Raw genomic sequence first — 14,030 nt, 5'->3', positions numbered from 1 at the left:
TAACTTGGGATTCGCTTTCTGACTTCTGGACCCAGAAGCAAGGGCCATTCTTCTAGTTACTTTTCTTGTCTAGTGAAATTTTCCCAAGTGCTATTCCCTATCAGTAGGTAGAGCTACACTCGGGCAGGAATCCATATAGTGGTACTCTCCACAGCTCATCCGTTGATTCTTTTATTCAACGAGGGACTTCACACTGTCTCAGATAATTATTTGGAGAAGGTGTCCTGTGAGGTCACGGTCAGGCTTGGCAACAGCTGGATGAAAACTCCTCGTACTTCAGCCAGAGGCTGGAGTCATCTCCCCGAGATGCCAGCTTGAGGAGATGGTGGGCTCTGGGTTCTCATGGCTTTCCTGAGCTTTAATTTTACTTACAAAATATATCCTTTGGTTTATAGGACGAGCTACTTTCACTGGTATCTGTCTCCATGGGTGGCAGAAACGCTCCCCTTGGCCTGGTGGAGTTTAAGGGTTTGGCGGCCCATGGACGGGCCGCTGCTGAGGACGCCGCCGCGGGGAGACAGACCTTGTTGCCTCTGGGGGCAGTGTTGGGAGCGGCGGGTGGAAGGAAAGAATGCAAGGTCCCAGGGAGAGGCCTAGAGGGTCTTACACCCAAAAGGTGCAGCCCCACTACAAGGACAGTCTCACATTTCTTGGGGATCAGGTTCAGAGAGGGTGGCAAGCACGTGGGGTGCACAGGAGTTGGGGTGTGTCATCTGGGAGGCATCATCGCTGGTTCCAGCAAGGGGGGAGTGACCACGGACTGTGGCTTGGGGGGCTCCATAGTGCCCGCTTAGCAGAGCACCCCAGCGCTACTCCCTAGTCTTACCCGACTTCTCGCGAATCTGCACAAGTGTCGCTGATCTTGCTAATCGGCCACCGTGTGTCCCCATGCCAGTGTCCCCATGCCAGGGGCTTCTGCCCTGGCGAGAGCCCCCGCCTGACTGGACCCTTCGCTTGACCAGCAGGAACCCCAGGACCAGACAAGAGCCCCGATACCAAGGAGGGCAGGGGATTCCACAGGGTCTCGTCACAGGGGCTGGGAATCGCGGGGGCTGCGCTGCCTCCACATCCCCTGGGGTAAGGGGGCGCCGCTGTGAGAAGGAGTGTGCAGTCCCCCCTCGGGAAGGCCTTCTGGGTATGAAAGTGTCGTCTTGTGTGGCCGTGGTTTTATTTTGATTATTTTTCTTTAGTTTTCTGATCGTGGGAGGAGAAGGGGCTGGGGGGCCGGGAGGCTGTCACCCGCAAAGCCTCCTTCGAGTGACGTGGTCTCTCCTGCTGACCCTCAGAGGCTGCTTCAGCTCTCGCCAGTCCATGCGGGGCGACCACATTGCCACAGGCCCCCTGCTCATGTGGCTGGGGTGTGGCCGAGTGACAGCTTCGGGGATTATCTTTCTTGTTGCTGAGTTTAATGTTTTGTTGTTCGGGGACGTGCAAGTTACATTTAAAATGACAACTCGAGTGTGTGGAGGCCCACCGGGTGCCAGCGCGCCTGCAGGTCTTAGGTGGGGCTCCGAAGCTCAGGATAAACACAACCATGTCTCCGTCAGGTCAGGACCGACTGCAGGTCATTGACACGTGGCCCAGCGGGGGGCGCGGGGCGGGGGTGGGGGACTCTCGGAGCTGGGAACTCCAGCCTTAAGAGCATCAGGCACGGTGGGCATCGTCCTGCAAGCTGGCCTTGCGCTGGGTCCTAGAAATGGATTTCTCTTCCTTCCCCCCCCCCACTATTTCAGTTTAATTCTTTTCTTCTTCTTCTTCTTTTTTTTCATTTAATTGTGCTAACACTGCTCTTGACTCATCCTTCCCCTGGGGCGCTTGGAGCGTCCGTGTGAGTGATGGGCCCGTGAAAGCACAGCTGGGCCCGGCTCTGAGAGTAGCCAGGGCGGTGACGCAGAAGGTGCTCGGCTGCCCTGCGTTGAACCATAGAGACACGCGGTTTCATTCCAGTGTGTTCTTTTTATTCCTTTTTAAGGAACAACTTGCACCCTTCACTTAGCCTCTTACATCTCAGGCAGTCAGAGTCAGTCAGACTTCCTCCCCCACGGCCTCCGTGCAGGGTGGTCTTGAGTTCCCCGCTTCAGTTCTGTCTTCCCAGGGATGTGTGATGGCGCATCAGGCGTCATCAAAGAGAGGTGTGTGTCGCTGCTGTTTTACAGAGGAGAGATTCAGCCATGGGGGAGTCAAGTGACTAAATGCACAGCCCTCCATGGTGAGAAATAATCCAAGCTTGTTATCTCAGGACCCAAAGTCTTTGCTCTCAATCCTGTCTGAGGCCATCCCTGAGCACTAAGGACCCACAGTTCGCCTCCCTTTGGCGTTTGGCTACCTTGGCGCCACCATTTGGATCACAGGTAATCAGGTGAAATTGCACAGGTCAATCAGGTGACGACGTGCAGATTGTTCAGTTAAACACATTCCCTTCACTTGCGCCAGCCCTGCTGCTGGGGAAAGCCACTGAAATCCAAGTTTAATAATGACCTTCCTCGATGGCACGCTACAAATGGTCAAGTAAGTTCCTCAGCAGAACCGAGACTTGGCCTCTTTGTCTTGTTTGGAGCGTGACCCGGCGAGGTAGGCACGAATCTCCACGTCCACCTTTTCATTAACTGCCATCTAACCGCCGTGAATATTTTACTCTTCATTCTAAGTTAAATAATCTTTCTAAATCTCTCCTCAGAGGTAAATCACTTATAAATGAATCTCACCATCCCTTGTGCCCTTCACTTAACCTCTTACATCTCAGATGCTTGGTGTTCTTTGGGGAAAAGGAAATCAAATTTATATTGGTCTCCATCCTCTTTATAACTAAGCACTTCATCTTCACATTGGCCTCTGTCACAGCTTAGTGGCGACACCTCCGTGGGGCCCGCTGGGCACCCGGCTCTGTCTGTGAGGAGCCCCTTTGGAAGTGACTCCAGCCTGGCACCCACGGAGCCGCTGTAGCTGAGACTGTGTCAGCTCAGCAGGGTGCCCAGCATGCGGCTGTGTTTGGAGCAAAACTAATGGAGCAAGTCTCAGATTTGGGGCAAGAAGGACTCTGGGTTCCTTGTTGGTGGGTGTGGGGTGGTGCCACACCTCAAGGGAGCGATCCCTGAGCTTTAAGTCCCACACAGGGTTGTAAGCCAGTGTCACCTTATTAAAAAGAACTAAGACACCCAACAGGGAGGGATCCTGACAACCCCTACAGTACCAGACCCTGAGCTCTAGGGAGGATGAGTAGGACCAGCGCCCAGGAATCATAGGCTACAGCCTGCGCGTCCTGTTTCCTGAGCAAAGTTTCATTTGTTGTGTGTGTGTGTGTGTGTGTGTGTGTGTGTGTGTGTTTTGGATGAAGAACTGGGGTGCAGGCCAGAGGTGCAGGGGTTGAGAGGATTCCTCAGAGACAAAGCAGGGAGCAGAACAGGCGGATCTACTGAAATCCACTGCTGAGGGGAGCAGCAGGGAGACAGGAGAGGTCTGCCGCGCCCTGTGGGTAGCTCCCTGGGCGGGGATCAAACTCAGGCCGCACCAGTGACAGCACTTACTTAACCCCTAGGCCACCAGGGGGGTCCCATTTGCTATGTTAAAAGATACGGCAGCAGGAAATGTGGGTGAGGATGGCTCACCTGGTTTTGCAGAGTGATGGTGGAGGGTCAGATGTGGGTGAGCTTGTGGGGAAGAATTGGAGGCTCGGACACCTCTCTATCTCAAGGTGCTCCAGCAACTTCAGTGTCAGCCTTGGACTTCTGGAGCTGAAGTTCATTTACTCTTGTAAAATTTGTGTTCCTTTTTCTAAGAAAAATAGGACATAAATTAGACTTAAATGCTTTTTTGGAGATAAAATAGCTCTTAGAAATTTTGCATTTTGATGAGATGAGTTTAAATGAACGAAATGCAATCAAATGAACAGCCCTTAAAACACACTATGTGAGAAAAATCAAATCAAGAACGCTTAGAGCAAAACATTTCAGGCTTTATTATATCGGAACCATTTGAAAAAAATATTCTGAATGATGAACAAATAGAATTCGTGATCGGGTTTTATAATCTAAAACTGACTTCTTCCTTTCCTGTGGGTGTATTCCTTTTTTCTTCTACATAATGTAAGAGAATATATATTCTACATATTCTTTATGTAATATATAAATATAATAAAATATTGTCTTCAAACTCATTGCTTTAAAAACTATGTTGTTACTGTGGTTGTAAGATATTCATATTTGTTTAAATATGTATAAAGTCCCAGAAAATTCTAAAAAGACAATAAAGATCACACTTATGTCCGCATTTAAGAGAGAGCTACCTTTTGTTCCAGAGCTGTGTAGACGATTCTAAGCTCATATATATAGACAAACACGATAGCTTTTTTATAATTCTCATTTTTTTAAAGATTTATTTATTCAAATATACAAGAACCAGGGTACAGGCCAGATGTGTGGGTGAGAGGATTCACCAGAGACAGAGTGGGGAACAGAACAGGCATATAATTCTTATTTTCTATCAAAAAATGAGACTTGTCCTATATCTTTATACTGTTTTCTACATATTTTTCACTTAAAAACTGATTAACATTTAGGTTTTGAGTTACTGTTTTTATGGCTGAATAGTAATTTATTTATTTATCCAAGTGGTTCCTCTAGATAAATAACCCTATAAATTACATCTTTGGTTTAAGAATACATTTAAAACTTTCACATCTTTATTTAAAATGGAATAGGTTTTTAGATTATTAATAGCGGAGTCCAGAAGTACATGCTTGCAACCCTCATCAGCACACACTGACATTAATTTCCTTTTAATTTCCCCCAATTTTAGGAGGCAACTGTTATCCTCTTAATGTCATTTGATTCAGTTTTCCCCATATCATTAGTCATTTTTATTTTCTTGAGTGTTCTGTTCACATATTTGCTTATTTTTTTACTTGTCTTTATCTTTCATGTTAGTTTAGCAAAGCTTTTTTTTTTTTAAGATTTATTCTTGGTTAAAAAAATATTTATGCATACAAGAGCTGGGGTACAGGCCAGAGGTGGGGGGGGGCGGTGAGAGGATTCCCCAGAGACAGAGCGGGGAGCAGAACAGGCAGATCCACTGAAATCCACTGCTGAGGGGAGCAGCGGGGAGACAGGAGAGGTCTGCTGTGCCCTGTGGGTAGCTCCCTGGCCGGGCGGGGATCAAACTCGTGCTGTGGTGGCTGCAGACAGCTTCATAGATTGCATGTTAACTCCTTGCGCCACCAGGGCGGTCCAAGTTTAGCAAAGCTTTTTATAGGTTGGAGGTAGACCTGTGTTTGGGGTGATGTTTACTTTCCCATTGGGTCACTGACTTTCCATTTGGTCTCTGTCCGGGTGTGTGCGTTAGCCTAGGAAATCTTAAAGAGTCCAGTAGCCACATCTGTCATCCTTTCTTCCTTTCTGTTTTATTTTTAGGTTCATGCTTAGAAATGAAAGGCATTTATTTTTGCCACTTTTCCTTTCCTTGGAAGAAAGAAACTGAGCCACACACTGATGGTCACTCTTGAGTTTCTAGGTGCCCTGAGGGCTGTCGAGCCCTCTGCCCCAATTCTCCTCTTGCTCACAATTTACAGTGAGGCGTCCTTTATTCAGGAGTCGTGTTCTCTGCCGACGGAGCCAGCTGGAAAGGAGTCCCCACTTTGGAGGGGAGACATGATCACCCAGGAAGTCGGGGGGGCACGAATCTCGCTGCCTGTGGGGCGTGGGGTGCTTCCTTCTCTGGGTGCGGCCCCTCGAGTTAGAGGAGCCTGCGGACTGCGTTGCTTTGTCTTCCTAATGGCTTATTTGCTGGCTTTATTCTTTTTTTTTTTTTTTCAGTTAATATTTTTATTTTTTATTTATTTTTTTTTTTAGGTTTCTCATATAATTTATTTTTTTTTATTTTTTTTTATAAATTTTATTGTTATATTCCCCATACAATTGCAGCCCCCCCATTCTGACCCCAATCCCTCCCCTCCCCCCGCCCCCCTAAAAGTGTCTCTGGTTCATAGTTTTTTGTTGATTTTGATTTTCACTTTCTTATATTCATTTTCCTGGTCCCTTATTTAAGTTTTCTAGATTCCTGCTATGAGTGAGACCATCCGGTATTTTTCTTTTTCTTTTTGGCTTATTTCGCTGAGCATGATCCCTTCCAGCGCCATCCATGTTGCTGCAAATTGCATGTGTTTATCTTTTTTGAATGCTGAGTAATATTCCATGGTATATATGTACCACATCTTCTTGATCCAGTCATCTATTTTTGGGCATTTGGGTTGTTTCCAAAGCTTAGCTATTGTAAACAGTGCTGCTATAAACATAGGGGTGCAGGTGTTGTTTGGAATTGATGTTTCTGTGTCCTTTGGGTAAATACCTAGGAGTGGAATTGCTGGATCATATGGAAGCTTTGCTGGCTTTATTCTTCAGTGTGAGGAGGTCGTACCTGTCTTCGTGATCTAACTGCTGGTAATAATCGCTCGTGACTTGGCAAGCCTGCTTTGGATGATCTCTGCTTAGTCGGTGTTTAAGAGCAAGTCAGCAGGCGTGCCCGCCCGGTGGGTGGTCGCGGGCCTTGGGAGACCCTGCAGGTCTGCCCGCAGGGCGGGGCATGTGGAGAAGGATGAGGGCAAGGGAGCGAGGAGGGGCCTTTCGTGGGCCCGAGACCCAGTGGCGGTTGGGTCTTCACTATTAAAGCAATGGGACCAATGTGCGCCATCCTCACGGGTGTGAGATGGTATCTCAGTGTAGTTTTGATTTGCATTTCCCTGATGACAAGTGATGCTGGACATTTTTCATAGGCCTGTTGGCCATTTGCATTTCCTCTTTGGAGAAGTTCCTTTTTAGCTCTTCTGCCCATTTTTTGACTGGATTATTTTCTTTGTGTTTGTTGAGTCTCCTCAGCTCTTTGTAGATTTTTGTGACCCATCCTTTATCGTTAGTGTTGTGTGCAAAATTTTTCTTCCAGTTGATGGGGTGCCTCTTTATTTTGGTTACTGTCTCTTTTGCTGTGCAGAAGCTCTTTAATTTGATGTCGTCCCAGATGTTTATCTTTGCCTTCACTGTCACTGCTTTGGGTGACGTGTCTTTGAAGATGTTCCTGAGGTGTATGCCATACAGTGTTTCACCTATGTTTCCTTCTATTTATGGTTTCAGGTCTTATGTCTAGTTCTTTAATCCATTCTGAGTTGGTTTTTGTGCATGGTGTGAGGAAGAAGTCACATATCAAAAAAACTAGCAACAACAAATGTTGGCGAGGGTGTGGAGAAAAAGGAACTCTCCTGCACTGCTGGTGGGAGTGCAAACTGGTCCAACCACTATGGAGAGCTGTGTGGAGATTTCTGGACCTACTAAACATAGAGCTTCCATAGGATCCAGCAATTCCACTCCTAGGGATTTACCCAAAGGACACAGAAACATCCATTCCAAAGAGCACCTGCACCCCTATGTTTATAGCAGCACTGTTTACAATAGCTAAGCTTTGGAAACAGCCCAAATGTCCAAAAATAGATGACTGGATCAAGAAGATGGGGTCCATATACACCATGGAATATTACTCAGCAATCAAAAAGATAAACACATGCAATTTGCAGCAACATGGATGGCGCTGGAAGGGATCATGCTCAGCGAAATAAGCCAGAAAGAAAAAGAAAAATTCCGGATGGTCTCACTCATAGCAGGAATCTAGAAAACCTAAATAAGGGACCAGGAAAAAGACTAATTAATACAAAGCAAAAATCAAAATCAACAAGCAACTATAAACCAGAGACACACTGCGGGGGAGAGGAGGGAGTAGGATCAAAACAAGGGGGTGGGAATTGTCTGGGGACTGTAACCAAGACGAACATGCATACATTGTGCAAAAATGAAAAATGATGTAAAAAATATATAAAATTAAAAACAAAAAAGCGATGGGACCAAGTAGGTTTTCACTAAGGGAGGAGACGCGGTCAAGACTCGCGTTTGGGGCTGGCGCGTGCAAGCCTGTATGGAGGGGGGCGCGGGAGGCGCGCGGGGGCGGCGCGGGGGCGCGGGGGCGCGGGGGGCGCGGGGGGCGCGGGGGGCGCGGGGGTTGGAGTCGGCAGAACGGGGCTTTGCCTATTAGAGCAGAAACTCCGGCGCGGGGAGCCCAGCTCGCTCCTGGCGGGAGGGAGGTTCCCGGGGACGCCCCGCAGGCGGGAGCCTGGGGAGAGCTGGGGTGCCCCATGGGGGTGCGCAGGCGCCCCGAGGCCCGCGTGGCTTCCGCAGCGCAGAGGAGCGCGCGCGAGTGGGGCGCAGTGTGGCGTCTGGGCGCGCGTGGCAACATTTCCGCGATGGGCACTGTGGCACCCAGAGGCCGGGAGAAATACTGTTTAAAAAGATGAAGAGGGGCTTAGACGCAGGCCGCGCAGAACCCCGGCCCGCGGGTCCGCGAGGAGGGCGGGCGGCGGCGGCGCGGCCTGTCCCGGGCAGGGCCCGGCTCGGACAGCAGGTGCCCGCGTGGGCGCAGGCCCAGGAGGCCACGAGTTTGTTTCTTGGGTCCCGCAGCTGGGGAGGCCGCAGGCTTTCTGCGTGTATTTTTAAAAATAAGTAGATGGGTGCTCGCTGCCTGCGCAGGGAATCTGATGTCCGATTGCCCTATGGATGTCACCGAGCAGCCTGTCATTCCCTGTCATGTTTTTCTTTCAATACAATGGATGTTTTCCGTCCCCAGCTAGGACACCCCGCTGCTGAGTAGGAATGCTCTGAATAGAATATTCCAGCGCTCCCAGTTTGTGCCGGCCCGTACCCCCGTGAGGATGCTCCCGGCACTGCCTGGTGACGACGGGCCTGTCCTGCGTGGCCCATCGGGTCGCCCCTCTGCGCTGACGGCCGTCCCCCCGGCTTCCTGCTCCAGGTGGGATGGAAGCGAGAGGAGGCTGAGTGTCTGTCCCGGGTCCCAGAGCAGATGCACGCCAGAGCTCAGCCCCGCGTCTTTGCATTAGTCATGGACGTGCTCTGTCCCGTGGTTCGTGTTTATTCTGCAGCAGTAACCAAGCAGGTGCTACAGACCCAAGGTCTTCAGATTCGGGAAGGGCTCGTAGGAAGGAATAACTCAGGACACGGATTTTTCTGGAAAGGTTAAGTCCTTCGTGGTGGCACTCGGAAGCCCAGGGTAGGTTCTGACCTGCTTTGCAGCCCCGGTGGACAGTCCAGGGCACATGTGACAGAGGAGATGCTCCGCAGCGGTCAGTGAGGGCGTGGGGCGGGAGGGGGCGGGAGGGACCAGCGGGAGGTGGATGTCTCAGCACCAGGCAGAGGGCTGGGCGGCTCGGGGTGGGGAGATAAGGTGAGGGGCCGAGAGTCAGGGAGTGCTGCTCAGGGATGAGGGATGGCTCGGATCCACGGCTCGTGACACACTGCGCGGGTGACCTTAGTAAAGACCACCTGGTTTCTGGAGACCTTGGTGTTCGTTCTCATGGGAGACGGGCCTTGGTCCGGGCCCCGTGGAGAGAGACTCTGTTTGGGCTCCGGGTTTCTTTGCACTTCTGGATGTTTACTCCGACATCCTGCTAATTTTGTTTCCAGTTTGGAATTGTCATGTGTTAACCCTTGTGAACGTTCACAGTTCCATGACTGACTGCGCTTTGGAAATAATAAGTTGTTAGGCTGGTCCATTTTTATTTTTATTTATTTTTTAAGATTTATTTAAGCAAGAACCGGGGTACAGGCCAGAGGTGCGGGAGGGGGAGAGGATTCACCAGAGACAGAGTGGGGAACAGAACAGGCAGGCTGATGAAACACACTGTTGAGGGGAGCAGCGGGGAGACAGGAGAGGTCTGCCACGCCATGTGGGACCCTCACTGGCCGGCCGGGATGGAACCGGTGCTGCAGAGGCTGCGGACGGCCTCACAGCGCGGCGCTCAACTGCCTGGGCCACCAGGGAGGCCTGCTGTTTCATTTTTAACACAAGATTGTGGTTTTTATGTGTATCATTTCTAGTTATACGAGAGTGTCACTGGGCCGCGTGTGCCTTCCTGGGGAGAGGTGAGGAGCTGAGGCGCAGTGGAGGTGATGTCCGCAGAGGGTGCAGTGGGTGGAGAAGGCACAGAAAGGAGCAGCTGGTCCGTCTTCCGGGCTTCTGGGGCCTGTTCCTTGTCACATGGCCCGATCACTCTCCCATGACTGGTTCCAGCAGGAGGAAAAGCCTCAGCTGGGCAGCGGCGTGGCCTTTTGTAACAGAGGCAAAACTTCTGGCTGCCGGTCACACCCCAGGACAGCGTGTGAAGGGGAGGCTGTGTGTACCCGTGTGTTTCTGAAACTGTTTATTAAACAAAAATCTTTTCCCACAAACCCATGTAGTGGCCTCTCAGGGCCTGTGCCATGTATTTTATTTACACATCCAGTGCTGGTGTTTTTCATCCCCCTGTTGTTTGGGTAAATCCAAACACTTTGGAGTTCAGAATGTTCACGTAACTTACTGATGGGCTTTTAAGATAGAAACTTGGAAATTATGTATTTTTAAACAAGGGATTTCAACATGTACTGATAAAAAAGTAAAGAATTTTCTTAAAAAATCAGTGAAAGTCTATAAAATAATAGGGTGACTGTTTTGAGATGGCAAAGGTGGTGGCACAGATAACCCTTCCTCTGAGACCCACTTGCTAAGCCGGTCAGGACAGATAATGGCGCGGAGTCACGGTAAAGAGAGCTCATGGTCAGCGAGTCACCAGCTAATTCCTGGGTGGCAGGGCAGCAATCCACAGAGTAGGAGGACATGGGGGGACATGTTAGATGTCCACTGTCGTCAGCACACCCAGGTCAGAACTCCATCTCCTCGTAAGGGCACGAGGCAGTAATTACAAATTGGCAGCTCTTGAGGATTCTTCAAGATCTGGCCCCAGGTTACCTCCTGAGCTGAAGTTCAGGTAACAGGAGAACATTTGGTGAAGTCTTGTGTGGTAGCAGCTCAGAAGCAGGTGCTATTACGAAACTGCAGCACCCCCACCGCTTCCTTTGGGGCGCGGCTGGCAGAGGTGCCAGGTGCACACGTGGGCTGGCTGGGTTGCTGGGCTTCCAGGCACCCCTTGTGGCCACTGTCAGCGGGAGGGAACCGAGGGAGCTTGGGGTACCTGGAGAAGGCCAGCACCCTGAGGCCAGTGGGGCAGTGTCAGGATGACTGTGGCGGCCCAGCCCTTCCTTAACATTAACTTTAACTTCAAAGCCACCAGAATTCTCCAGACTGGAGCCTTGAGAGAGTTTGCGCTGTGGACACAGGGGACTGTCCCGCGTTCTGTTGTGCTGACTTCTGTCCAGGGCACAGCAAGGGTTTTCTGTGGAAGGGCAGCAGTGCACACTGTCAAGACAGTGCCTCTCTGCACATCACCCAGTGTCTGTCTTCTGGTTTAAATTTGGCATTTAATTTCCTCTCAGGAGAGGGAATTTCAAAGAATGTTCCACATACTGAGCTGCTCTGCTCTCGCTGGGCTGACTCTGATCCTCGGTCCCCCTCCCAGTGGCCACTCCAGATAATGGTCATGTCAAGTCTCCCCCACCTGACTCCAGCATGATACACTGGAGGGGATAAGGCCTCCTCCAAACCAAAAGCCGGGCACACACCCACAGAAATGTAAGGTGTCGTCTCCTCGTGTGGCTTCCCCAGCCCCCCTGATTCTCGGGATATTGTCTTGGTGCCCAGAGTTCCTGCGGGTCAAGCCAAAATGTCGAGGCAGGCAGGGGCCCCTCACCAGGCCACCAGTCTTGGCATGAGGATCTCTGCTGGAAACAGCAGGCCGGCCTTGTGGCAGGTGCGCGGGACCCGCTAGACCACCTGGGCAGGAAGTTGAGTGAGAACAGGGACTGGAGACAGGAGGTTTGATGGGGGAACAATGGAGACCCCAGGCAACAGCCGGACTCACTCCCCCTAGCTTGGGCCAGACTAGTGTGCATCCCCAACCCACGTCCCACCGCGCACAGCCTCACGCCTTCCTCCAGGGACTTGCCGCCTTCCCTGAGAGGACACCAAATAAACGAGACTGGCCGGGGAAGCGGCTGCTTCTCCGCAGGTGGGAGCCGCTCCAGGTCTCTCTCACTTCTTGGGCTTTGACTTATCTTTCCTCCGTCTGCGCCACTCCCACCGCGGCCGCCCCAGGAGGCGACATCTTTGCTTCCTCGCCTTGCCCCACCCGCCTCTCACACAACCGCCCAGGACTGCGTCTCTCAGACATTTTCACAGGGAACTTAGGCCTAAACAACCCGGGGCACACGGGCCCGAGATTGGTTTCCTTATCTCGCGAATTACTCACCCCTGCTCTGTAGCACGTCACCACGAACTTAGTGGCTTAACACAAAACACGTATGTTTTTATTATTGTCTCAAACTGCATCCATGAACTGATATCAAAAACCTGCCCTTTTCTCAGCATAAAAGCCCAGGATTCTTAGGAGACTGATAGTGCTTTTGACTTTCCCTGAACAAGTCTTTAACTTTGTGTTACTTTAGTTTTCGTTTTCTTCAGCTTTGGGAAATGGACAGTAGCCAGGAAATTTCACATGGGATAATGTTTACAGATGAAACTGGAAATTTTTGTTTTCATGTAATTTCAACTAATTGTGTGACACGAAAATCATTTATAGAAAGACGATATTCTGAGTCTATTTGTGAAAACATAGCAGCGAGCCCTCTCAGCAACAGCGGCTTCATTAAATGCGGTTGACGCTTCCTGCTTGTGAAAACCTAGTAGAAAAGTCCTTAATTGGATAATGTCTAGCAGCTTTTCTCTATCCAGTTAATGACTGTAAATTTCTTTCTGATTTTCAACAAGGAAGGATTTAATGAATAAAATGACCAAAAACCTGAGAATTAAAAAAAAAAATAAACTTGGCATTCCAATAAAATCTTGCTTTAAAGAATGTGTTAATGGTTGGATTAGAAATGAATTAATTTTATTTGATGTGCTTCAAAATAATACCATCAGGATTGATCTAAAAATATCTATTTTATATGACTCTAGAGGCCATTTTGAAGTCCTCTTTACACAAATATCTGCAGCCATCATTGATTTTTGCAAATCATTTCCCATGTATTGGTATCGTGGGTGGTGCGTATGGAATTTGCTCCCGCACATGTGTCTTTTGCAGTTGGTTCTTTGTGGCCTATGCCTGAAAAGTCTGCTAAAAGCATAGTCCCTTTAATATAAAAGGAGGCAAATAAATGGTTTTTGAGTTGCATACACTATAGGAATAGCTGAGAAGCCTCCTTTCTACAAAGATAATGATATACCGCGGCTTCTCTTGATACTTAATCCATTCTATGTTTGGATTTTTTTTTCATGACCTTCAAAATCCACTCTTAACCCCCCAGTCCTGCTTAAGAACATTTCTCCTTAACCAGAGCCTTCCATTTTTCTTGTTGGCTTCCCAGGTTGAAGCTGTTTAATCTCACATAGGTGCACCTTGGTGAGTTTTAGTCGAGTTCAAGGTGGGTTTCCCCGCCTCCGCCAGACTAGGACTCACGTCCCCTTGGAAAACCCCTTGACTCATTCACTCGTCATGGAGGATCGCCACTTGACTCAGCTGAGCTCGCCTCCACATTGCCCCTGTCATCTGTTGTCCATCTTGTCCCTCTGCCAGCCGGTGGTGTCCCCAGCCATATCACCCCCCTCGTGTTCTCTGCTCAACTTAGGTGCATTTTCTTGGGAAATGATCGTTTACATGAACCATCCACTCGGTATCCTCAATGTCGTTCCTTTGTCTACTCCTCTGCGATGAACTTTTCTTCTATTCTATCGAAACTGACAACTCCCAGTAACAGTGTCAGACTGGATTTTGTTATCAGCAGAAATTTCTCTGCCTGCAGAACTACAGGCTCAAGCGGCCTCATCTCTGACAGCAGCTCTGTCAGAGCACTTGCTCCGGTAATTCTCACGAAGTGATGCTTTTAGCCTCCTGGGGCTCACCCATCCCTTTCCCACTCTGACAGCCTTTCCTGTCCTTGTATCTGTCTAGATTCCATAGTTCATCTTTCTGTTCACTTTCTTCAACTGCTTTTGCCCACCTTTTTTTTTTATTACGTTTTCAAGTAAATTCAAAACTTTAAATGGTGGGTAAT

General features: G+C 49.5%; 1 protein-coding gene across 2 annotated transcripts in view; it reads left to right on the top strand.

The window, feature by feature from the left end:
• PRKN (parkin RBR E3 ubiquitin protein ligase) overlaps window positions 1-14,030 on the top strand; it is a 1,086,879-nt gene that overhangs the window by 109,107 nt on the left and 963,742 nt on the right. The window lies entirely within an intron of this gene.

The sequence above is a fragment of the Talpa occidentalis genome, unplaced genomic scaffold, assembly GCF_014898055.3.
Source record: "Talpa occidentalis isolate TD23 unplaced genomic scaffold, MPIMG_talOcc4v2.1 talOcc4.2, whole genome shotgun sequence".
Classification (NCBI taxonomy): Eukaryota; Metazoa; Chordata; class Mammalia; order Eulipotyphla; family Talpidae; genus Talpa; species Talpa occidentalis.
This window is presented reverse-complemented; position numbering and strand designations above follow the sequence as displayed.